Here is a 24,594-nt window from a genome sequence, read left to right on the forward strand (position 1 = left end):
AATATACAGTCTCTCCAGTGAAACAAACAGCAGCAGGTCTGAAACTAGCATGGATGGGGTATGCCCTGCCAAGGAGAAGCTGCACTACCATTACTCACCAAGAGAAAAAGCACTAGATACTTTTAATTTCTTTTGGATAGAGACAGAGCAATTGAGAGGGGAGGAAGGGAGAGACAGGGAGAGAAAGAGACTATAGTGCTGCTTCACCACTTGTGAAGCTTCTCCCCTGCAGGTGGACAGCAGAGGCTTTGACCTGGGTCCTTGTGCCTGGGAACAGGAGTGTGCTACTGGTGCACTAGCAATATTTTTAGTGTTCTACCAGGTGGCCCTGATTAGCAATCTTTTTAGTACATATAATAAGGAGGGGCTTCCAAATCCTACTTTAAGTCACCTTCAGTGAACAAATTCAATAGAGTCACTCATCTGGCACCTACTGAACAAATTCTTGTAGAAATAAATCCCACACACTTTTTGTCCTCAGTTACCACAGAGTTAAGTGAGATGAACAAAGATCTAAAAAGGTTACTCAGAGAAGAGCTCCAAAAAGGATAAGAAACAGTAACAGGAGATGAAAAGCAGTCTGCCTAGTAGTTAAGGAAAAATGACCAGAGAGTTTCAAAAGGCAGAGACTAGCACATTCTTGCCTTCCCCCAGCTGGCTGACACAGAGAAAGGTTCAAATGTAACAAAATCATAGCAGTAAGCTGGAGAGATGGATACAGTTTGTGTTCCTAGAAGTTCATGCAAAATAACGTGGAAACCATCAAGGTAACACTATGAATCAAAGAGATAAGAAGTATGGAATTCATACAGGACAAAGAAATTCATCCTCTTTTCTACTTGAAAACACAGGAAGGTGTAACAGAGGCTTCATCATCACTTGGGAAGCACAGTGGAGGAATGCCACCACAGCAACAAGTTTTCACCTAGACATTATGAAGCAGCTGGGTTCAGAAATGTTACATCGTGCTGCTAGAATCTACTAAACAAAGTGTTAAATCTATCAAATAATTGCAGTTAAACACACCCTCTTGAAAGAGGAACTAAACTAAATTGATGAGAATGTTTATCATTTAAGAGTGGTTAAATCAGTACTAGCAGAATCAAGGTCCACTGACATGAGGTTGTATTTCACACTTGATGTTTAATCTGGTAGAAAATCCTGTCTTGTAGGTATAAGTCCCATTTTACAGAAAGTGTCCTAAGAAATTAAGGACACTGCAGGTAGGTGGCAGAGATAAATGTCAATTTCATGTACAATTGTTTTCCTTATGTGAAGCTACTACCATTTCTGTTTATAATGCTAAGTGCCCGTATATATTTTCACAAAGAAATGGGTCAGTATGTTTGGAGCCATATAAATGTTCACACCCTTTGGCTCAGTAATCCTATTTCCCAAATTCAATCAGGCAACAATATTTACATATCAAGTGATTTGCACTGTAAGGATTTAAAGAAGGGAAAACTATCACTATTAACTAACCAGATGAAAGGAAAGGCAAGTTCAATTTTGGTTATTTCCAAGTTGTGGACTATCATGCTGCCTTCCTGGAGCTCAGCTTCCCCAGAGACCCACCCTACTAGGGAAAGAGAGAGGCAGACTGGGAGTATGGACCCACCAGTCAATGCCCATGTTCAGCGGGGAAGCAATTACAGAAGCCAGACCTTCTACCTTCTGCAACCCACAATGACCCTGGGTCCATGCTCCCAGAGGGATAGAGAATGGGAAAGCTATCGGGGGAGGGGGTGGGATATGGAGATTGGGCGGTGGGAATTGTGTGGAGTTGTACCCCTCCTACCCTATGGTTTTGTTAATTAATCCTTTCTTAAATAAAAAAAAATTTAAATAGAAAAAAAAAGGGGTTGAGAGGATTGGAATTTAGTGTGAGAAAATCTAATGTTAAGATTGTAAAAAATGATGCATCACATGAATCCTGAGTTCTTCAAAAACTGGAAAATTGGGAGTCAGGCAGTAGCGCAGTGGGTTAAGCGCACATGGCCCAAAGTGCAAGGACAGGCGGCAGGCATAGGAACTTGGTTCGAGCCCCCAGATTCCCACCTGCAGGGGGGTCATTTCACAAGCGGTGAAGCAGGTCTGCAGGTGTCTATCTCTCCCCCTCTGTCTTCCCCTCCTCTCTCCATTTCTCTCTATCTTATCCAACAGCGATAACATCAATAATAACTACAACAATAAAATAACAAGGGCAACAAAAGAGAATAAATAAATATTTTTTAAAAAACTGGAAAATAAAGCAAGCTGCTTTATTTGAATGATGATACTGAAATTATACTTTTTATCATTCTTGTGTTTGTAAAATTTGTATAATAAACTCCCCCCACCAAAAAAAAAAGACTAGTGTCTGATCTTTATGTATAAAATAGAATTAAGATTATATATTTTGAGACTTAAATAGAATCTATAAGAAATGGCCAGGAAGTGGTGCTTCTGGGTAAGTACACATTTTTAAATGCACAAGAACCCATGTTTAAACTCCCACTTCCTATCTGCAGAGCAGAAGTTTCATGAGCATGAAGCAGTGCTCAGGTCTGTCTGTCTCTCTCTTTCTCCTTCCTCCCCTCCCTCTTTATCCTTCTTTATCAGTTTGCTTTGTCTCTATTCAAAAAAGTAATAAATAAAATATGAGAATCTAACAAGAAAATTTACATACTCACAGTTGCTTACTGAAGTATTATTTATAAAGAAAACAAATGTCTGTTTTTGTTTCTAGTAGGCAAAGAAACTGTGGCATATCAAAATATTCTAAGTATTAAAATAATTGTGGGGAGTCGGGCAGTGGCGCAGTGGGTTAAGCGCACGTGGCGCAAAGCGCAGGGACCGGCATAAGGATCCCGGTTTGAGCCCCCGGCTCCCCACCTGCAGGGGAGTCGCTTCACGGGCAGTGAAGCAGGTCTGCAGGTGTCTGTCTTTCTCTCCCCTCTCTCTCTGTCTTCCCCTCCTCTCTCCATTTCTCTCTGTCCTATCCAACAACAAAGCAACGTCAACAATGGCAATAATAAGCGCAACGAGGCTGCAACAACTAGGGCAACAAAAAGGGGGAAAAATGGCCTCCAGGAGCGGAGGATTCATGGTGCAGGCACCAAGCCCAGCAATAACCCTGGAGGAAAAATAAATAAATAAATAATTGTGGAAGCCAATGAGCAATGTCAACTGCATCATGTTAGGAAGGTCTAGAATTCCATGAATGTTAATTGATGCTATATGAAAAATGTATGTATTGTTAAGGATAAAAAGAAAGGGGGTGGATGGTGGCTTACCCATTAGACCTCCCACAATTGCATGCACAAGGACAGAGGTTCAAGTACCCGGAAGTGTCACAAGTGATGAAACAGTATTACATGTGCTTCCCCCTCCCCCAATAAAAAAAAGTAAGGAAAAGGGAAAGATAAAATGGCTGCCAGTAATAGGAGAGCCAGGCAGGCACTGAATCCGAGCAATAACCCAGTGACAAAAAATAAGAAGAAATAAATAAACTTTTATAAATGAAAAGGTGGGGCCAGGCAATGGTACACCCAGTTGAGCCCACAAGTTCTCATGCACAAGGACTCAGGATCAAGTCCCCATTCCCTATCTGCAAGGGGAAAGCTTCATAAGCAGTGAAGTATGTCTACAGGTATCTCTCTCTTTCTCTTTGCCTCTCTATCTCCTCCCTTCTCAACTTCTCTCTGTACTTTCACACACACACACACACACACACACACACACACACACACACACGCAGAAAGAGAGAGAGAGAGAAAGAGAGAAGGCAATTGGCCACAGGGAGCAATGGATTTATCCTGAAGGTACCATGCCCCAACAATTAAAAAAAATTATATATATGAAAAGGAGACACTGGTAATTTAAAAGATGGTTCCCTAAACTTTCTTAAGAAAACATTTTATTTATTTATTGGGGGATTAATAGTTTATAGTCAACAGAAAAAAAAAACAGTAGTTTGTACATGTGTAACATTTCTTAGTTTCTCACATAACAGTTCAACCCCCTCTAGGTTCTCCTCTGCTATCATGTTCCAAAAGACCTGAACCCCCCTCCCCCCTTCCAATGTATTTTACTTTGGTGCAATAAAACAACTTTTTTTAACCATTATCTTTATCCAATACATGAACAAATGTATCATCATTAAGTTTAGTAAAAATAATTTCTAACTTGTAGTCCATTCATTCACATCTGCTGAGGGGTCAGATTTAAAAAGACCTCTCAACACAGAGACTGCCTGGGGGTTTGAAGTGGCCTCTCCTTCCATTTTACAGAAGGAAACCTTCTGAAATCCTCCTGGCCCTGTGATGGTGACACAGCTATGCTACAGACAGGACATCAAAGGACAGGCCACACACACCTGAATTCTATTCGGACACCAAGGTGGTAGGAAGTTGGCTTCCCCATAGGGGTTCAAACAAGAACCCAGATGAGGGAGGGCCCAACCCTGCTCCCTTTCCAGAGACATGAAGGGAAGGAAGCAAAGAAAGCTTCTGTCTCAGCTTGAAAGAGACCTTCAGCTACAAGGGCCATCACTGAGGCAGTCTGGTCTTGGGGCTCTTTTATCATCATCGCTCCCTTCAGGTACCCTCACCACTGCCCTCTTATTCCTCCCAACCCTGCCTTTCATCTCCAACTTCTAGGTTTGTTTCCACTTATATCTTCCAAATGAGCTGACTTCAAATGGCTTCATGCCAAGCTGATATATTTTGAGTGATGTTTATCTTCCAAACTTGTTCTTCCTACCTCCCTTGAGTTTGTGATTTTTCCTCTAGTGTATCTCTTCTCTATAAAAGATCCCATCACAGCTATTCCACCAAGGTCCCCAGACCCAACATTACCCTTTTTCCAGACTATAGTTGTGGGATTATGTGAAAGCATGGTAGAGCATAGGGGAGCTCCCCCATCCTTGAGATGGAGGTCTGAAAAGACACCCCACCTGTCAGTCTCTACCTTTTGAGGATAGAACTTGGAGGGAAACGCTTTTCTGACTCAGTTTCTCCTTTGTCAGTCTCCCAGGCTTCACAGAGGCCTGCAACCTCTCACATTTAACTCATTCCTCTGCAGCAGACCAAATGGTTACCTGCTTGAAAGTACACTATGTTCACTATAAGTTCACTATCTTTTGATCACATACAAAGTATACACTTCATCACACTGCCTTGCCAGTAACTTAACAGTGAGACCCCCACACCTCACTTCCCAGATTCTTGGATCACCATGATTTACATCAAACCCATGTGTAGGAGACTCCGGATCACTATGGGAAGTTCTCCCTGCACCTTCGAAAAGCACAGGGGTGGAAGGAGCAGGTTTCACTATTACAAAGTAAGCAGAAACAGACAAAGTCAATCCTTCACATAATTGCTGTACATTTTCCTTATCAGTGGTGTGGGTAAAGAAAGGGCAGAACTAGTGCCATATATATATATATATATATATATATATATATATATATATATATATATATATATATATATCAATCCTGAGACAGCTGGATTACTCTCTTGTAATCTTTTACTTTAGCACCATTGTCTCAGGCCCATTAGTTTAGGAATGTGGAGGGGAGGAGGGATAGCAACTACAGCCACTGTTTTAATTGCCAGAAGAGCAAATATAAAGGAAATGCAGACTTAGGCTTTATGTCTCCATATCAGAGAGGAAAGGCACTTCTCCACCAGGCACATAGATTAAAATATCCACATGGGGGAGTTGGGCAGTAGCGCAGCTGGTTAAGCTCATGTGGCACAAAGTGCAAGGACAGGAGTAAAGATCCCTGTTTGAGCCCCTGGTTCCCCACCTGCAGGGGAGTAGCCTCACAAGGGATGAAGCAGGTCTGCAGGTGTCTATCTTTCTCTCCCCCTCTGTCTTCCTCTCTTCTCTCCATTTCTCTCTGTCCTATCTAACAAAGACAACATCAATAACAACAACAATAAAAAAAAACCAAGGACAACAAAAGGGAAAATAAATATAATTTAAAAAATCAAATAAATAAATAAAATATCCACATAGAGTAAATCAGGAGAGTACGCACTCTGTGTTCATCTATTTCCCATATAGTGTCTTTCATTAAAATTAATAATAAAATATTTGAAAAAATAAAAGAGAGGGGCCAGGTGGTAGTGCACCTGGTTGAGTGCACATACTACAATGTGTAAGGACCCAGGTTCAAGCCCCTGGTCCTCACCTGCAGGGGCAAAGCAGTGTTGCAGATGTCTCTCTGTATCTCTCCCTCTCTACCTTTCCCTTACTTATTTCTGGCTGTCTCTAGTCAATAAATAAAAAGAAAAAATTAAAATAAATAACTTAAAAAATAAAAGAGAAAAAAGGGAGATTCCTTTCTTAAGTATATTCCCCTGGGTTTTATTGTTTTTCCAAACACTGTACAAATCAGATCTCTCCAGTATTATATATAGACTCCAAAATGTTCACTCAGTTCTACCTATTTCAAAGAAGACCCACAACCCCAGCTCTTGAAAAATGTGTATTTCTCCTTCGTGCACACAAAGATCTTCTCACAACTTATTCCTGCCTCTGCTTCTGACAGAATTCTGCTCTATGGAAAGGTCATCATTGTCTCCTACTGGTCAATCAGAAGGTTTTTCCAGTCGCTGTTTCTGCATTCAGGAAAAAGTAATTCCCTCCTGATTCTACTCTAGGAGACTATGGTCTTCTACTCCATATCCACTCTCTTCCAGACCCCATCAGCTGCCCCCATGACAGCCACATGATCAGAGAAACATGGAGCAATTAAATTAAACCAATCCAATGCTCATGCTTTTAATCAAATTAGGGTAATTTTGCAGCTTTTTAGACAAACAGTGATGGCAAGTAGATCCAATTTTACATGGCTGATCCCATTCCTCTGGCAAATCTTTTATTTTCTTTTTTGTTAGAGGAAAAGAGAACACAAAAGAGTCCTCAGTGCTTAAGTTTCCTTCAATATGGTGGGGGTTGGGATGGAATCTGGGTTGTGCACATGGCAAAGGAAAGCACTATCCAAGTGAGTTACTTGCTGGCTCAGGCAAAGTTTTCATGATGCATACATACACATACATACATACATACAAATGTATATATATAGTTTTTCTTTCTGGTCAAACAGAAAGAGACTCATTATTCAAATCCTTCTGCCATCAGAATAATAGGTTTGTAGACATTAGCCTTTCCTTATGTCTTCTCCTTGTCTGTGAGCTCTTCCTTTAAGTCTGATGCCTCTTGGCCTCAACTGTTCTTGCTCTGCTCAGTAACTACAAGTGGCACAGGAGCGATAACCTTCCACTTACAGACTTTCTTTCTGCCTCTGTCAAAGGGAGGTTTCATAGGAATGAGCAAATTGATCTTTTGAAAGAATCTCACTTCAGCAGGGCCAACTGGTGGCCTTTTTTTCTTTCTATTTTATTTGATAGGACAGGGAGAAATTAAGAGGGAAGGGTGGGATAGAGAGGGAGAGAGAAAAAGTGATACCAACAGAGATGCTTCACCACTCCTGAAGCATCTTCTTGCAGGTGGGGAGCTAGGGCTTAAACCTGGGTCCTTCTGCACTGAAATGTGTGTACTTAACTTAGTAAATTAAATCCAAAGGAAATAATAGCATAGGATAGATTGGGAGAAAGCTCTAAAGTGAGTAGTTATAGTTCTTTAAAAGAAAAATAAATGAGCAGGGCACCAAAGTAAAACCTTGTGGTGAGGGGGAGGGTGGACATTCAGGGGCAACAGGGGTGAGGGGACAGGGGACACAGTCTTTTGGTGGTGGGAATGGTGTTTATGTACACTCCTATTAAAGTGTAGTCATATAAATCACTGCTTAATTAATATGAGAGGGGAAAAATTGTATGTCTCGAGCTTTTTAAAACACAGACTGAGTCTTTTTAATACATAGGCTGAGTCTTTAATATGCTGACTCTCTCAAAAGTCTAGACCAGGGAGAACAGAAGCAACTAGTGGCACAGCTATATATATACAAGATGCTGAGTATTATACAGCAAACCCTAAAAAAGGGACTTTTCAAAGTTAACCCAATTACCAGATAATGTGATGATAACAATAACTATCCATTGTCTTCCTGAACCCTAAGAAAGCAGGAACCTAACATTTCCACAATAGAGCTTATATTTCCCTCAGTCCTAGAATATCATGGCGGGGCCCACTTTCCTGCATGCGTCTCTCAATTCATATCAAATAATATTGCATCCACCTATCACAACCTAATCAACACAACGAGTGCCACCCCAGCATACTTCACTTCAGACTGTGTCTAGAGACTTCAGGTGTGGAATGACAACCTTTCAGCTTCATCACTCAGGTGAGACCTTTCCTTTCATAGTATTCTCTAATTCCATTCGAGTTGGTCCACTCCCTAATAAAGTTTCTAAACCTAGATATAGACCAGGTCCCCTGAGATAGAGCATATGTTCCCACGTGTCCATAAACCAGGGAAAATATATATACCTGAAAGCAGAAGTACACAAGAGTCTGCAGAGAGTACCCCCCCAACACTTCATCTGCACTATTCCAGCCTTTAGGTCCATGATTGTTCAACAATTTTTTTGGCTTTGTATGTTAACTCTCTTTTCAGCCACCAGGTTCCGGATGCCAGCATGATGCTAACCAGACTTCCCTGGACTGATGACCCCATCAATGTGTCCTGGAGCCCCGCTTCCCCGGAGACCCACCCTTCTAGGGAAGAGAGAGGCAGACTGGGAGTAAGGATTGACCTGTCAACACCCATGTTCAGTGGGGAAGCAGTTACAGAAGCCAGACCTTACACCTTCTGCAATGCACAATGACCCTGGGTCCATACTCCCAGAGGGATATAAAATGGGAAAGCTATCAGGGGAGGGGATCGGATATGGAGATCGGGTGGTAGGAATTGTGTGGAGTTGTATCCCTCCTATCTTATGGTTTTGTTAATGTCTCCTTTCTTAAATAAATAAATAGATTAATTAATTAATTAATTAATTGAAAAAAGAAAAATAAAACATCTTTAGAATAGAAGAAACAAATAGAAGGAAAATATATACATATTTATGTATGAAAATATCAGAACTTTTGAAAATAAATAGTACAATCACTGAAGTAAACAGTTACAGAAAACAAACTCTGGAATGGACACAGTAAAAAAGAATCAATAAATTGGACAATAGTCTTAAAATTTTAGCTAGAGAATAGCATGAAAAAGAAAACAATTTTGGCTTTTTCTACTAGGATTATAACTAGGGTTCTGTGCACAATGAATCCACTCCTCCTAGAGGTCATTTAATTTTTTTTCTTTCTCTTCTTCCTTTTATTTGATAGACAAAGAGAAATTGGGCAGGAAGGATAGAAACAAATCTACCCTATGACCCTGCAATTCCTCTCCTGGGGACATATCCTAAGGGATCAAACACACTGTTCCAAAAAGATCTGTGTATACCTATGTTCATAGCAGCACAATTTGTAATAGCCAAAACCTGGAAGTTTGATGAGTGGCTAAGAAAGTTGTGGTATATATACACAAAGGGATACTACTCACTTATTAAAAATGCTGAATTCACCTTCTTCACTTCATCTTGGATGGAGCTTGAGGGAAATATGTTAAGTGAGATAATCCAGAAAGAGAAGGATGAGTATGGGATGATCTCACTCATGGACAGAAGTTGAGAAACAAGAACAGAAGGGAAAACACAAAGTAGAACTTGGACTGGGTTTGATGTATTGCACCAAAGTAAAGGACTCTGGGGGTGGAGGGCTTTCAGGTCCTGGCAGAGGAGGACCTAGACTATGTGGGGATGACAGTGTTTTGTAGGAAGCTGAGAAATTTTACAAATGTACCAATAACTGTATTTACTGTAAATCATTAATCCCCCTAATAAAAATATTTAGAAAATCGAATATCTCAGTCCAAGACATAAAATGACCAGTAAATATATGAAAAAATGTCCAATATCAGTGATTGCTGTGCCATGGGAGCAACTGCTTAATAGGTTCAGGTTTCCTTTGAGGGTGGAGAAAATGCTTTGGAATTAGATAGTAATGATAATTCTGTAACATTGTGATTATCTTAAATGCCAATGGATTTTACTTTGTAAAATGGTATGCTTCATATTACAAGAATTACATGGCAATTTTAAAAATGCAACCTAAATTCAGTGAGGCATGAAAAGACATGTATATCAGAATAAAATGGAGTTCTTTTCTGGGTGTTTTGACATTTAAAACAAAAATCAGGGGGGTAGACAGTGGCTCACTTGGCTGAGCATACATGTTATCATGTGCAAGGACCCAGGTTCAAGCCCCTCGTCCTCACCTGTAGACAGGAGGTTTCATGAGTGGTAAAATAGCAATGCTGCAGGAGTCTCTCTCTCTTCCTCCTCCTCCTTCTTCTTTTCCTCCTCCTTTATCGCCTCCTATCTTCTCAGTTTGTTTAAGAAAATAACTTCAGAGGGAGCATGAGATTCCTCATGTAGCTATAACTTTGTTAAGGGGTGGAGGAAATGAGAAAAAGGAAGGAAGGAAGAAAGAAAGAAAGAAAGAAAGAAAGAAAGAAAGAAAGAAAGAAAGAAAGAAAGAAAGGAAAGAGTCTAAGTAGTTTACCACATTGAAGGAAGATTAAGTGAGGCAAGAAGCTCAAGTATTTCCTGCTAACCCCTGGAAACTGTTAGCAATGGAACTCAGAAAGTTTCTGGCCTCAGCATGCTTCTGCAAAAGCCTCTTTTTATATGCTAATTATTTAAATGTGAGGCTACCTGGACCCAAAAGGTTAAAAGAAGGTTTTTTTGTTTCTCCTTTTATCAAAACTAAATATTCCATTTCTCTGTCTTCCTTTGAATCTAAAGAACATGCTTTTTAGTCCCTTAAAATTGCTACTTTGAGCCTCTTCCCCTCTCCTCAACTCCTTGAAAGCCCAGTGTACTGGCTCCTGTATTGTTTAATTAAGATCCTACTATTCAGACTTTTAAGATTAATCCCCATTGATAAAAGCCAATGCTCTCTGGCATTGATGTAATTCACCTGCCCATGTTTAGTAAACAAAAACATTTTTTTTTCTCAGTTGATACTTTTTCTAAATTTATGTGGGCTACAGCTCAAACAAGAAAAAGCTCAAAAACCTTAGGAGTCATATGCTCTGTTTTGCTTCAATAGACATCCAATCCATGTATTTTTGTTTCTTTTAGGACATTAAAAGCTCAAAAAATAAATTAAAAAAGAAGGGGAATGCACCCCCCAATATTCAGTTGGCTAAAGTGTCAATGAAGTAATTATACTAACCCTTTTCAATATTTACAAAAATTCGAATTGTCCATTTATTATATCTCATTGACAAAGCCACCCACTCTCCCAGCAATAGAGACATATTTCTTCTTTTTATTTTTTCAACACTGGATGTCCATGTTTTGTTTTCCTTTTATTATGGTGAATGCGATTACTGCGCTTGCAAAATCCACAGAGTCCCTGTTGGCAAGTCCTTACCACAAAGGACGCCATGGCAGTATATAGTCCAGCTACTGTCACCAGCCTATCCATGTCTTCTCTTTCTGCTGACCTACCACTGCTGACTTCATCCTTACATGTTTATTGACTGCTCACTTTTCTCCCAATATTCCTCATGTTCAAGGAACCTCACCTTGACTTCTAATGTGTATGTACCTCCTCTGTTTGTGTTTTGGTACAACACCACCCTATATTTTCATGTCAATTCTTCTCTACCTGGTCCCTGCCTCCTAGTTTTGCTTGTTCCACAGCTGACCCCTCTATGAAGAAGAAGAAGAATTTCATCAGCTGGCGCTGACCCACCAGAGGACCAGACGTGCTGTTTCTTCCCCTGGACATCACATCCACTGACTGCTTCCCTTAGACTTGCTGGTGGCGCACTAGGACATTTTGATGCCCCTTATGGGACCCCTGATTAGTCTTTTGTTAATGATTACCTTGGGACCCTTTATTTTTAATAAGATCATTGGATTTATAAAACAACAAATTGACTCCTTGGCATCAAAACCCTTACAAATATATTATCACAGACTTGATTTGGCTGACAGAGGCTTGGCTAAACCTGAGGGTGACACACCTCTTTTAGGAGCTGCATAAAACTCAGATTTATGCACGCCAGCCTTGGCATGGCATGGGCACTGGTAAGGGGTGCAGGGCTAAGCAATGCAGGGGGAGGACCCTATAGTCCGCCTCTGAGTCCCCCGTGAAGCAAACCTGATTTGCATGGAGGTTGGTGTCAGTCATCAGAACTCTTCGCCATGAGTTTTCCTCACCTTAAAAATAGTGGCTCTTCCTCCCCTCCCGAAAAAGACACCAAGAGCCATATAAGATGCGGGAAGATAGGTTCTATATTTACCCCACGGGAGAAATCAGGTCAATACTTCCTCCCTCTGGTTAATGCCTACTTATCTCTTGATAAGATTCCTAGCTTCTAACTGTTTGGAAAGTTGTTCACCCACCTCCCTCCCCCCACTACCTTAGCAGAACTTCCTCATGGTGTGTGCTTAAAATGCGGCTGCAAAATAAAATTTTCAGAGCTTGATCAGACCTCATGACTTGCTCTCGTTCTTCGTGTCTCTTGTCCCCTCCATTCTCTCGCCCCCTACCCTAGGTTTCCATCGATAACCCCGCAGGCCGGGGCAAATAGTTGTGCAAAAGGCTTTAATGCCAGAGACACCAAAGATCCCAGGTTGAATCCAGGGCACTACCATATGTCAACCTTGAGAAGGACAGGAGAGACAACAAAATGGTTATGCAAAGAGACTCTCAAGCCTGAGGATCCAAAGTACCAGAGGTTCAATCTTCAGTACAACCATAGACCACAGTTGAGCAGTGCTCCGGAAGAAGAAGGGGAAAAAACAAAAACAAACAAACAAGCAAGCAAGCAAATAAACAGAAACCCAAAGTATATATATAATTTGTTTATGAGAGAAAAATATAGAGAGGAAGATATACAGGAAGAGAGACCAGAACACTTGGAGAATACCCAGCTCTGACTTATGATTTTGCTGGGGACTGAACCTGGAATCTCATAGCATCAGGTAGGAAAGTCTTTTTGCACCACCACTATACTATCTCCCCAGCCCTTATTTTATTAATGAGAGGAGGGGGGGAAGAGAGAGAGAGAGAGAATAAGAGTAGTGCTCTGCCACATAAGATGCCAGGGGTCAAACTTGGGACCTTATATTTTTAATACCAAAGCTGTAGCCACTGTGCCACTTCCCAGGTCATAGTACTCTTAGTTTTTAAAGCAAAACAAAATGGACAAATAAAACTAAAACAAGAATAAATAAATAGGACTACATCAGACAGAAAAGCATCTACACATTGAAAGAAAATTCCACAAGGATAAACAGGCAACTCAACAATAAGGAAAAATATTTGCACATCACACATCAGACAAGGGATTGATATCAAATCTCTATAAAGAGCTCCTACAGCTCAGTCATAACAACAAAAGTAATAATAATAGACCAATTCAAAAGTGAGAAAAAGATCTGAGTAGACTCTTTTCTAAAGAAGATACACACATGACCCACAGACATATGATGAAATGCTCCACTTCACGTATCACTTGAGAAATGCAAATTAAGACCACACTGAGATTCCACCTCACATCTACACTAACAAAACACAGAATAAAGTATTGATAAGGATGTGGAGAAAAGGGACTCTGTTAACTGTTGGTAGGAATTCAAACTGATACAGCCCCTATGAAAACCAGTATGGAAAATCCTCAAACAAACAAATGGGAGATTACTTCATGAAATAGGTATATATCCAAAGGACATGAAATCACTTATCAGAGGGACATATCAAATGTATATTCCTAGCTACACTATTCATAACAACTAAGGAGTGGGAACAACCTAAATGTCCATCAACAGATGACTAGATAAGCAAGTTGTTGGATTTGTATTCCATGGAATACTACTCTGCAATAAAAAATATGTTGTTGTATTCTTCTGGACAAAATGGAGGTGATTATGTTTAGAAAAGGAAGGGAGAGACAACTACCAGATGGTTTCTCTAATATAAGAATTAAAATATATAAACTCTAAAACTATCTCTAATACTTTGTGAAAACTACAGTGGTTATGAGTGAAAAGTGGGGTGAGGCAGGAAATTTTGATAGTGGGTGCAGTGTGGAATTATAATTTTATGATCTTATGAACCATTATCAAATCACTATTAATTTTGTTTTTTAAGAATAATGTTTACATGTTGTGAGGAACAGTCAGGGGGCATAAGAGAATACAAGTTAAATTTGAAGATTAGAGAATATGCAGTGAACCAACAAACATGTAAATCAACATATCCTCAATAAAATGATAAGAAAAAATACCCCCACAATTATTATTTAAAAAATAAGACACATATGGCTTTTATACTCATTGAAAAAGCTTATATTGGAGATGATTTGGCATTAGTATTTCTGTGAGTTCAAACAACATAGCCAGGAGTCTTTCCTTTCATCTGTTTTCTACATTTTCTTTTTTATGACCATGCAAGACCCAGTTAATATCACCTAGAAGAAATTATTTCAGATGCACAGGCTCAAAACATTTGCTCACACCTGTGACCTGTGCCTATACATTCATAAAGACAGAGTCAAGGAGGAGATACTTCCTTAAAAGATAACAGTCTCAGGGAGTGGGGCAGTAGTTCAGTGGGTAAAGTGCATATGGTACAAAGCAAGGACCAGTAAGGATCCTGGTTCCAGCCCCCCAGCTCCCCACCTGCAGGGGAGCCACTTCACAAGCATGAAGCAGATCTGCAGGTGTCCAGCTTTCTCTTTCCCTCTCTATCCCCCTGCCCTTCTCAATTTCTCTCTAGCCTATCAAATAATAGAAAAAAAGAGGGGGAAAGTGGGGGTGGTGTGGGGGGGTATGGCCACGAGGAGTGGTGGATTCATATTGCCAGCACTGAGCCTCAATGATAATCCTAGTGGGGAAAAAAAAAAAAAGAGCATCAAGAAAGACCTTTGTTAACAAGCATCTGGAAAATGCTTGCTGGAAGCTATTTCCTATAACCACATCCTGTAGCCAGAAAACCTAACAGGATACCTGAAAGAAACCAGAGACTTACTTCCCTGAGTCTTTGCTCCTGAACTCCCAAGTACATGGATCCATACCCCTTGTCAGTAGGTAAGCAAGCATTACAGACTCCATTTACCTTCCACATACATACTGTTACCAGAAGCCTGTCATACAAACATCCAGGAATAACTGACCCTGTGATAAAGACCTTGGGGAGTTAGTATTGTTTGATAATACTATCTCCAAGGTTTACACACCACTAAGTCCAGGTGATTCATGCCTCTTCACAGAACCCATCTAGCCAAACTTCTTCAGACAAACAACTTTAGAAAAAAACAGCTTCTAAAAGGTCCCCTTCAAGATGGACAATCTTATGATAAGACCTCCTCCAACCAGGAGAAAAACCCATGACAAAACTCTTTACATAAGCTTGTAGCTAAGTGACTGAACTCCTTTCTCTTGCACTTACCCATGACCCTTATAAGCCTTGGATGCCAGTTTCATGTAAAGATGGTTTGTTGAGACATGAGTCCACCATTTCCTAGATTCTACTAGCAACCTGAAATAAACTTGTTTTCCTTGCACAAGCCCTTACCTCTCGACTAAGTAGCATTTTGAGTGAGGAAACTTTGGATGAGTAACACCACCCATCCCCCTATAAAGTCTCCCTCTCTGATGTCTGCTCTGAAGATGACAATGTCGGGGTATGTGACAGGCCATTTTTCCTGGCATCCCAGGAAAAATTCAAAACTGTTCCTCTGAAAATGACCTCTCTCTGTTAATTCTGACATTCTTTGTGACCAGTGTTAGACTCCAGTTTAAAAACATGCACACTGGGAGTCGGGTGGTAGCACAGCGGGTTAAGCACATGTGGCGCAAAGTGCAAGGACTGATATAAGGATCCGGGTTCAATCCCCGGCTCCCTGCCTGCAGGGGAGTCGCTTCATAGATGGTGAAGCAGGTCTGCAGGTGTCTGTCTTTTTCTCTCCCCCTCTGTCTTCCCCTCCTCTTTCCATTTCTCTCTGTCCTATCCAACAACAACATCATCAATAACAACAACAATAACTATAACAATAAAAAGAAAACAAGGGCAACAAAAGAGAATAAAGAAAAAATATTTTTTAAAAAGCATGCACACTAGCTGAAAAGGAGGAGGAAGAGGAAAAAAGATAGCTTCTGAGGGCCTGAAAGTGGCACACTTGGTTAAATGCACATGTTACAATGTGCAAAGATGTGGGTTTGAGCCTCCGGCCCCCACCTGCAGGAGGAAAGCTTCACAAGCAGTGAATGAAGCAGGGCTGCAAGTGTCTCTCAGTCTCTCCCTATCTCCCCTTCCCCTCTCAATTTCTGGCTGTCTCTATCCAATAAATAAAGATAATTTTTTAAAAAATAGCTTCTTTCTTTCTAAAATTAATTAATTAATTAATTATTTCTATCACCATTATCTAGGTTATCTCTAGGGCTTGATGCCTGCATGACAACTCTACCATTCTTGGTGGTCATTTTTTTTTCCTTCTTTTTATTTTTCCTGATAGAGACAAAGAGAAATATGGAGGAGGGAGAGAAAGAAAGAAGTGATACCTGACGCATTGCTCCAGCACTCTTGAAACATCCCCCCTACAAGTAGGGACTAGAGACCTGACCCATGGTCCTTGCAAATGGTAACATGTATGCTCTACTGGGAATGCCACTGACCAGCCACAATATAGAACATTTCAGCATCTACCAGAATCAGAAACGTCACTGAAAGTACTTTTCAAATCCCACACCACTTTGCTATAATTTAATAATAGAGTCCAAGTTTCCTGGATATACAATTAGAAAAGAAAGGTGAGTAGTGCTTTTTATGCTAGCAAAAGACAGAAATTTAATAGCATGAGCTATTCCATTTTGGCAAGTAACATGTTCTGTGAAGTATTTGAGCACAAATCCAAATTAAAATGTATAATTCTATCTGGAGAAAATTAAATTTAATTATAGAAGGTAAGAATAATCAGCAAATAAAACAGTAAAGTATGTTTGTTCATAGACAGATTAAATATCATTAAAAAAGAAAAAGAAAAAGTCTGTTGTACTTATCAAAGTAGTCTTTTAATTCTCAAAGAAATTTCAGTAAAGAGCCTAGAATTTTTCAGGAAATTTGACCAACAGATACATGATTAGTGTATGTTAATGAAACAGAAAATACAAAAGATATTTGGGGTAGGGAAATAAGCATGGTGATTATGCAGATGACTTTCAGGCCTGAGGTTCTGAGGTCCCAAGTTCAATCCCAGGTACTATCACAAACCAGAGATGCTTTCATTAGAAAAAAAAAAAAAAAACATGTATACTTACATATATACTGAAGAAATGTAAGACAGGGGAATAATGAATTATCATAGTTCCACCATGCTAGAACCATATTCCATATAATATGTATGGAGGCACACTCAGTTTTCAAAGTGTGAGTGACATTAAGCAGTAGCAAATTTTACACACAAATATATAATTGTAAGGCATAGGATACAAACTTAAAGCAGTAGCATATTTGAATCATGTGAAAGCATTAGTGGGCAGAGGTAGAGGGGAAAGGCTTAGGAAAAAAGCTGGGCAGTTGTGCACTTGGTTGAACACACACAGTAACATACTTGCAGGGGAGAAGCTTCACAAGTGGTGAAGTAATGCTGCAGACCTCTGTCTTTCTCTCTCTCTAGCTCCCTTTTTTTTTCTTTCAGTTCCTCTCTGTCCTGTTAAATAAATACATCCTTAAACATTTTTTTAAGATTAGTAAATAAGGCTTAGAAAAAAATCCCCCAAGCACATAATGCTTTTTCCTAATTCACTGCTGTACACTTTCCCAGACTTTCACGTGTGCATTTATCCCTTTAAAACTTAGAAATAAATTCATTAGACACTACAGTGAAGAAGTGCAATATGCCTCTTCTCTTAAGTAAGAAGAGAAATTATAGCTATTCTCCTTGGCTTGGACATTTACTGGTATTATCTCCTCATTTTTGATACAAGCTGCACCTGCTTTGAGTTTTCATCTTGATAAGAAAATAGGATTTTCTGCTTATTTACCAAAGCATTAAAATGCATGCTCTGTAATAGCATTTTCTGTTTGTTTAAACAAAATCATTCTCTTGTCTGAGCTTCAGAGTCTCACCAAGCATCCTGGCTAGACTCTTGGCAAGTGGATTACTTCCACAATAATAAATTTAGCAGTTAACCATGTAATCAACTCTTTCTCTGATAAAGGAACAAAAAATTATTACCTAAGACTCTTATCTGATCTTAAGATGTCTCACGTCCGACGTGAGTGACTGATATTTACCTACAGCCCCAAGAACTATGTGCAGTATAGCACCCACCACTGGGATTTGTCTTTTATTAGTTATAAGATATATCCAAAGAATTCTAAAATAACTTAAATTAGAAAAAAGCAGAGGGAGTTGGGTGGTAGTGCAGTGGGTTAAGCACACGTGGCGCAAAGCGCAAGCATAAGGATACAGGTTCAAGCCACCTGCTCCCCACCTGCAGGGGAGTCACAGGAGGTGAAGCAGGTCTGCAGGTGTCTTTCTATCCCCCCTTTGTCTTCCCCTCCTCTCTCCATTTCTCTCTGTCCTATTCAACACTAATAACAACAACAACAAGCAACAAGGGCAACAAAATAAAATGAAATAAATAATATTTAAAGAAAAAGAAAAAAGCAAAATAGTTTAAGAGAAACAAAATGGAATAGAGAAATCTGCATAATGCACCACCATTAAGTCTCTTCTAACATTCTTTGGTTTTAAGTTCTCTCTCTCTCTCTCTCTCTCTCTCTCTCCCTCTTTCTCTCTCTCTCAACTAACACCCATATGGGAATCTCAGCTAATATATGGTGGTAATAGCTAGAAAGTCAGTATGCCCTCATTCACAACAGTATCAAACTGACTTCACTGATAAGTTACAGATCTCTGCTGCCTGACCAGAATAATTAGGCCATGGGTTATATAAGCCTGTGACAGATCTAAGCCCAGAATGTTGAGATATCTTTCCTGAAATGTTTCCCTAAACTTAGCCCCTGCATGTGTGGTCCTGGGGTTGATCCCTGGGATTGCATATAAGTAACACAAAGTGCAAAACCTGCATAAAGAAGCCGGTTTGAGCCCCCAGCTCCCCACCAGTGGGGGAGGGGGGATCACTTCATAAGAGGTGAAGCAGATCTGCAGGTATCTTTCTTTTTCTCCCCCTCTCTGTATTCCCCTCCTCTCTCCATTTCTCTCTGTCCTATCCAACAATGATGACAACAATAGCAACAACAATAATAACTACAACAATGAAAAGCAACAAGGGCAAAAAAAAGGGAAATGTCTATCTATCTATCTATATATGTATATATATATAGTAACACAAAAACAAAGCAAGTGGAACTTCATGGATCGTGCATTGGGACTTTGGTTTCTCTCTCTTCCTCATTAAAAATTAAAATTAAAGAGAACTGGATCAGGGAGGAGGCTTAGCAGTAGACAGCATGGTTTACATGCATGAAGACCTAGGCTTTGTGTATGGCACCACAATAAAAAAAAAAAAAAAGAAAAGTTGAGGAGTTGAGGTCTGGTTAGTCAAACCTCACGATTTTATTTATTTATTTATTTTATCACAGCATTGTTCATCTCTAGCTTATGGTGGTGCTGGGGACTGAATTTGGGAACTCAGAGCATCAGGCATGAAAGTTGTTTGCACAGTAACCATTATGCGCTCTCCTCAGCCCTTCATCTGGGGTTTAATAACAGGATTTTTCAGTCTTCACTGATATTCTGTCATTTGAGATCAGAGGCAAGTAAACCCTATTGTCCCAACAGTGAGACATCTATACACAAGTAACACTTTTCTAAGGCCTCATCTTCACATTCCTTCGAAAATGCAAAAAGACAAATAAAAGGCTCTTCAGTACTCTTTGGTAAAAAGGAGAAAGACAAAGAGTCTATCTGGAAGCCTTGGTGTAACAAGCTGACACATCAGGGGACTAAAGTGACAGGTAATTTTGTTAGTGTCACAACTCAGTCCTTTCCCCAAGCAAACAAACAAATAAAAAGAGCACTGGGGAGAGAGAGAGAGAGAGAGAGAGACCTCTAACTCTCTCCCACTCTCTATCTTCAAAGCAGGATTTCTTTTCTCCCTTGCCTTTAGATTCCATTTTTCTGCTTGAGGTAGTGAGCTTGGGAATTTTCAAAGAGATGGAAAAAAAAAAAAGTGACTCAAAAGAATGTAAATGTCAAACACATGTAAATTTCACCTGCTCCATCTCCCACTCCCACCCCCCAAGTCAGGAGTGTCCTTTGTCTACTCCTGGTATGTCTGGGCAGGCTGACATCTGTGCTTAAAGAGGAATCACCCAGGCAGCCTCTTTACAATGCAATGACAATCAGTTCCCAAAACTGTGCTGGCACTGATAAGGGGATTCAGCAGGGTCAGAAAAGAGTGGAACAAAATAGGCATTTCAAAACCAGCACACAGCAGCTGCTGCTGACCCAGGCTTCAGATGGAACCCAACACATTGATTCATTTTCTGGTGTAAAATAGAGGGATGCCAAGGAAGATCCTGAAATAGGATTGTTCTGGAAGGGAGTGGGGTGGGGGAGCATTTTACACTTCTTTAAAAGATATTCTGGGGCCAAATTATTTTTTCATAAGTCTTTCTTCCCTCTTCTCTCTCTCTCTCTCTCAGGTCAACCAAGAAGGACAAGCTAAAGTGGATGGAAAGCTTGTCTTCACATTTATAACTTTTTTTTGTTTTGTTTTTTTGTGGCTGGCCCTAGAGTTTTTATGGAATGAGGCAGTTAAACCTGGTCTGTGTAAAGAATAGATGTGCAGAAGCTTTCTGCCAACCTCTGAGGACAGCATAAACCATTTATCCACTAATGCAAGGCCTTTCAGGGAGAGTAACAGGGTACAAGAGGCCACTGTCAGATTTCCTTGTATGTTTGCTGTAGTCCAAGCTCTGTTTTCATTCAAAATGACTGTGAGTGGGTGATGCCCTCTCCTAGGCAGATGAAGAGGGGAAAAAAAAAAAAAAAATCAGATGCTTTAGCACTGTTTGCTCATCAGACATTATCAAGGACTTAGACATAACCTTGATTTCTTTTTAAACTCTAAAACTTGGAGTCATAGCCTTTGTGCTCATCATTAGAAAAATAAAACATCAAAACTGGGCAGTAGCACAGTGAGTTAAGTGCACCTGGCGTAAAGCACAAGAACCTAGTTCAAGCCCCAGGCTCCCACTTGTAGGGGAGTCACTTCACAGGTGGTGAAGCAGGTCTGCATGTGTTTTTCTCTCCCCCTCTCTGTCTTCCCCTCCTCTCTCAATTTCTCTCTGTCCTATCCAACAACAATGACAACAATAATAGTAACTACAACACCTATAAACAACAAGGGCAACGAAAGGGAAAAAAAAGGAAAAAGAAAATGTGGGCTGAGGAGACAGCTTATTGGTTATGCAAAGATTCTTTCATACCTGAGACTCTGTGGTCCCAGGTTCAATTCCCTGCTCCATTGTAATCCAGAGCTGAGCAAGGCTTTGGTTAAAATAAATAAATAAATAAATAAATAAATAAATAAATAAGGACATCATAATGGTGATTATACCACAATGAGTTCAAAGAATGGTAGTCTGGGGGCTAGTGAGGTAACATAATGGTTATATAAAAAGATTTTAAAAAAATATTTATTTATTCCCTTTTGTTGCCCTTGTTGTAGTTGTTGTTGGATAGGACAGAGAGGAGCAGAGACAGAGAGGGGGGAGAGAAAAATAGACACCCACAGACCTGATTCACCACCTGTGAAGCAACTCCCCTGCAAGTAGGGAGCCAGGGGCTTGAACTGGGATCCTTATGCTGGTCCTTGTGTTTTGTGTCACCTGCATTTAACCCCGCTACAGCCTGACATCTGATATAAAAAGATTTTTGTGTCTGAGAGATCAAAGGTTTGTTGAGGGACAGGAACTACCTGGAGGGGCATCACCCAGAACATCCTGTGTGCCTGGGGCAAGGAAACTGCTGCGCAACAAATGAGAGTGGTGACAGGTGTGGCTTGGAAAGATGGAGGCCCTTGGGTGTTAAGCTAGACCTGTGGGCGTGGCTTGGCTCTTAAGCCTAGGTGAGCACACCATGATTATGTGAGTAAGAGAGCTCTGAGGAGCTTCTACTCTTTCTCTTGCTCTCTTGCATAGGTGGGCCTCCAACAAGATGTGAATAAGGGGCTCCTCTCTTTTTCTCTCTCATGGTTTAACATGTAAATATTCTCATTATTTTCCTGAATAAAGTTTAAAATTCCTAAAAATGATGTTCTCTCCTCAATTCTTCATGGAGATCATGTGTGATAACCTTTTAAATGTTGGGGAAACAACAGTTGGTCAATTACCCCCCCCCCCCATACAGGTTCAACCCCCAGCACCACCATAAACCATAGTTGAGCAGTAGTGTTCTGGTAAAAACAAAGGAATGGTAACCTGAGTAAGGGAGAGAGCATAATGGTTATGCAAAAAGGTTTTCATGCCCTAGGCTCCAAGGTCTCAGATTCACTCCCTGAACAGTGCTCTGGTGATGAATAAGGATAGGTTTCTTTTTCTTTCTTTCTTTCTTTCTTTCTTTCTTTCTTTCTTTCTTTCTTTCTCTTTCTTTCTTTCTTTCTTTCTCTCCTCTCTCTCTCTCTCTCTCTCTCTCTGTCTCTCTTTCTCTGTGTCTGTCTCTCTCTCTCTGTCTGTCTTCTCTCTCTTGTTTTTGAGTTATATATTTGTTAATGAAAGAGACTCAGAGCCTCACAGGCACATGAATGGTAGGGATTAAACTCTGGGGTAGATAGCATAATGGTTATGCAAACAGACTCAGGCCTGAGGCTCAGAAGTCCTAGGTTCAACCCCTCACATCACCATAAACCAGAGCTGAGAAGTGCTTTGGTTAAAATAAAAGAGTCCAAGGCTCTATCCATTATGCCATCTCCTGAGCCCCCAAAATTTTCAATCCATATGATATAAGAAAAGAAAACAGTTTTATTTTTATATAAAGGATCAGAAGAGGACACTTTATGTTTCATTCTGCCCAGCCCCCAGTGGCCTGGGCCAGGAAGCAAGTTAATCAATTTACATAGAGAGCTTATTTTATAAGAACACCAGTCCCTCCCTCCTGCCTTAGCTATCATTAGAATAACTGAATAAGTAAGAATGAGGAAATATATGTTAACATTGTCTTTCTACAGTATTTCTAGATTATAACTCCAGAAATTTTTAGTTAAGGGGAAACTAGAGGAGGAACTTTGCACTGGGACATAAAATGTTGGTTGTTGTCTCAAGATGTTGCAGACTGGATAGTGGGCCCAGGCTGGGCCAGAGCCTGGTTCTGTAGAATCAAATAAATATCTTGCTTCCTGCCTTTCCTCAAGTTTTTCAAGTCCATTCTTGTGGTGAGTGGGTTAACTTATTTCTAAAAGTGCTTTACTAAATACAAACAAGAATTTGTGGACACTTCCTCTAACTAGCAGAGAAATGCTTGATTAAGACTAAACTTCCAGGGATCAGGCAGTAGCGCAGTGGGTTAAGCTAAGCACGTATGGCACATAAGGGTCCAGGTTTGAGCCCCCTGCTCCCCACCTGCAGGGGAAGTCACTTCACAAGAGGTGAAGCAGGTCTTCAAGTGTATCTTTCTCTCCCCCTCTCTCCTCTCTCAATTTCTGTCTGTCCTATTCAACAACAACATCAGTAACAACAATAATAACCACAACAATTATAAGACAACAAGGACAACAAAAGGGGGAAAAAATAGCCTCCAGAAGCAGTACACCTAGTGTGCAGGCACTGAGCTTCAGCAATAACCCTGGAGGCAAAAAAAAAAAAAAAAAGAAAGAAAGAAAGAAAAAAGACTAACTTCCTACTAAGATTAACTGCTGTAAAAGCTAGATAATGCAGAACAGAAATCCCCTTACACAGGCACACACACAATTTTTATTCATCAGTTACCAGTTAACAAAGCCAGAATTCAACACAAGATCCTGAAAAAAGATGTGCTGAGAAAATCCTCACACTTGTCATTCTCCCCTCCATAGACCCTTGCCAGTTTGGGGAGGAAAGGATGAGATGGATCAGAAAATGATGACCAAGAGGCTCTGTCAGTCTCACTGGGTCAGGAAGAACCAAATGAATGAGCTTAGGATGACCCAAGAAGCCAAGATTTGGGGGAAATAAAGATGATTCTAGATAATCCTTCCTAAAAGAGGTAATTTGTCTCTAGCACAGTGACATTAGAGAAATGCTAGAGGAAGTTCTTGATAGGCACAGGATTCCTGGTAGAAAAATACTACTTTTTGGAAAAAACTAGTATGTCTATTTTAGGTATATTCCAAGGGGCCCATGACTTCACTAGTTTTTGCCTGAGCTTGACAGCTAATATGCAGGTGGGTCAAAGGGAGATTATCTGGGGAGATGGTGTCATAGTTGAAAATAGGACTAGAAAGCTGGATCAGGGGAAAGAGTAGCTCCCAAATATGAGGAAAGTGTATAAATACTGTTAACTGCAAACTTCATTTGATTTGATCTGGGGCCCATATTCTGCACTGGAACCTATGTAAC

Source organism: Erinaceus europaeus, chromosome 9 (genome assembly GCF_950295315.1).
Source record: "Erinaceus europaeus chromosome 9, mEriEur2.1, whole genome shotgun sequence".
Taxonomy (NCBI): Eukaryota; Metazoa; Chordata; class Mammalia; order Eulipotyphla; family Erinaceidae; genus Erinaceus; species Erinaceus europaeus.